This window comes from Fulmarus glacialis, unplaced genomic scaffold, assembly GCF_000690835.1.
Source record: "Fulmarus glacialis isolate BGI_N327 unplaced genomic scaffold, ASM69083v1 scaffold16517, whole genome shotgun sequence".
NCBI lineage: Eukaryota > Metazoa > Chordata > Aves > Procellariiformes > Procellariidae > Fulmarus > Fulmarus glacialis.
The window spans coordinates 19,439-22,007 of NW_009222762.1; the positions used below are offsets into that span (position 1 = coordinate 19,439).

Genomic DNA, 2,569 nt, shown 5'->3' on the forward strand with positions numbered 1-2,569 from the left:
CTTTACAAATGTGCTTGGAGAGACCCAAGGTTTGGGCAAAGCAGAGCTGACATGGGTGAAGAGAATGTATTTTACCAGAACCTACTGAAGAAGGAAAAATAAAAACCAGACCAGCCTTTCCAAGAAAGCTTCGTAGTAGCAGCAGCAGCAGCAACAGAAGAAGAAGAAGAAGAAGAAGAAGAAGAAGAAGAAGAAGAAGAAGAAGAAGAAGAAGAAACTGTACAGAGCGAGGCAATACTGTGTGATGTTTGGGAATAATTATGAAGAATCCTGCTCTTCCAACGATGGACAAGAACTCTAGAAGAGCAAAGGGAGCATGCTGTGAACATCATACACCTGCATCACATACTCCTCCATGCTTCAAGCTGGGGTGGGATTGGCAAACCTGGCTTCATTTTGGAGGCTGAAGGAGGCAGCTCAAGGTCTTTAGGTCTGGCCCTGCTCAGCATCTCCTCCCCTATGCGGTGGGAGGAGGCACGCAGCGCTCCTCTTCCCCATCTGCCCATGAGTGGCGGCGGTTGCACAGCTGTGTTGTGCAGCCGTGCAGCCCAGGAGAACCCCCAAGAGGTTTCTTTCCTGACTTTTTGGAGCATGTGGTCCTGCAGGGTGCTTCCCTGTGCCCATCAGGAGCTGGATGTTCAGAGTTGAAGACCACAGGTTTTGATCGCTGGCTGGGCAAGCCATGATCCTTTTAGATATGTGTGTCTTCATGGATGTCCAGACATGGGCAGACTGTGCAAACTGGGCCACAAAAAAAAGAAACGGTAAAGAAATCTTGTGAAAAATATCCCAACAGAAACGAATATACACCTACTCACCTCCCCTGGAGCAAGACCTGCCTAGACATGCCCATACCATGTCCCTAGGAGAGGTCCCAAATCTGGGGAGGTGTCTCTGCAGTGTCACCCCCAGGCGCCAGAACAGCCTCTTTCCTCTTTCTTTGGCAGCGTTATTCAAGCTCATGGCATTGATGCCCAGGGTTTTTAGCCATTACTTTTTCCTGAAAACAAAAAATATTCTGTTCGGAGAAGAAAGGTTTTCCAGTCATGCCTTCTCAGTGTCTCCAATGAGCTGCTGGTTGTGTGCAGGAGATGGGGCATTAATATTGCTCTGGAACTCCCCAGCCTGGTGGAGAGCCCCATGGGAAGCTGACAGCACCATGGCTTTGAACCAGGACCTCTGGCTCATTAGACAGACATCATTACCCTGGGGAGCATCTGAACTTACCAGACTTTGTGGCTACTCCATCCATCTTGGCTCCTGTGACAATTCAGAGGTGTGGAAAGGTTCCTGGTAAACCATTCAGACCTGCCTCACCCATCAGTTTTTGGGGTTTCCCTGGTCAGGGGAAGGAGGGACCGTGTCCCACGTGTCACGTACTAGGCATCCTCATCCTGTCCTTTGCTCCACAGAAGCTCCTCCGTTGAGCTATGTCCTGAGGTCCTGGCTGTGAGCCCATGGTGGAGAGGACTGCTGGGAGGTGCTGCGGGAAGCCGGTTCAGTGTGCCGAGCAGCTCCAGCCCCTCAGCCACAAACACTTTGTTTTCATCTCTAAGTAGCTGAAGAAGTGTGTGCCTATCAGTAAATCTCCATCATCCCAATTGCAGCGTGTTTCCTCAGATAAGGGTGCTGTGTAATGGCAATTATGTTTTCATTTGTTGTGAGAAAACTTAATACGCAGAGTGGCAGAAATGTTATTCATGCTCTGTTAATTATGAGCTACTTACTGTAGGGAATCATGCAAAAACAAAAAAGTGTAATCAAATGAAATAAAGGGGAAGCAGCTTGTGCACTTGCCTTCATGCCAGGTGGAATTAGCTCCTGCAATGCTCTGTCACCAATTATCATGAATAATGCTGCGTGGCCCCGTGCGTGACCTTGCCTTCAGCTCTGCAGTGGCACAACTCCCTGGGGAGATGGGTGCAAGGGCCTGGGGATGTGGTCCAGGAGTGCTTAATGCAGCAGTACTCCCATGGGACTGAGCTTGCATGAACTCTGCTTGTCCCACCATAAGCTCTGAAATGGAGCTGCTGGAGAATCCCAGCAGAGCCCCAGATGGATCAAAGAGCTCGGGCCGTTGCCTTTTTTACGTCACAGTGTTTTCCTCCTCCAGGCTGTGGGATGCACCAGGAAAGAAAGGGATGGGGTCATGCTGGGGATGGCTGTAGGCCCGTGAGCCCAGGAGCAGGACTAGCTGTCCCTGCAGGTCCAGAGCCAAGCAGGTGGCAGGGCAGCCGTGCTCCCACATGGTCCAGCGGTCAGGATTCCTGGTTTTCACCCAGGCAGCCCGGGTTCGACTCCCGGTGTGGGAAAACAGTTGTATTTCATATTGTCCCTGTTTTGGGGCTCTGCAGGACAAGGAAGACCACTGGAGTGCCTGCTGGAGTGGATCCAAGGCAGCCTACCAAGGTGGCCAGGGCTGGAGCACGGGATGGACGAAGGGAGGCTGAGGGACAGAGCTGGGTCTGTTCAGCCCAGAGAGAAGGCGAGGGGAAGATTTCATTGCTGCCTAGTGAGAAGGTGCAGGGAAGATGGGGCCAGGCTCTTCCCGGAGGCACGCAGTGGGAGG

The 2,569-nt window shown here is 51.7% G+C and overlaps 1 non-coding gene across 1 annotated transcript; it reads left to right on the forward strand.

Annotated features, from left to right (window-relative positions):
• The first annotated feature begins 2,240 nt into the window (after nucleotides 1-2,240).
• On the forward strand, nucleotides 2,241-2,312 carry TRNAE-UUC. The gene has a single exon. It is a non-coding gene; the product is annotated as a tRNA-Glu (tRNA).
• The last annotated feature ends 257 nt before the right edge of the window (nucleotides 2,313-2,569 follow it).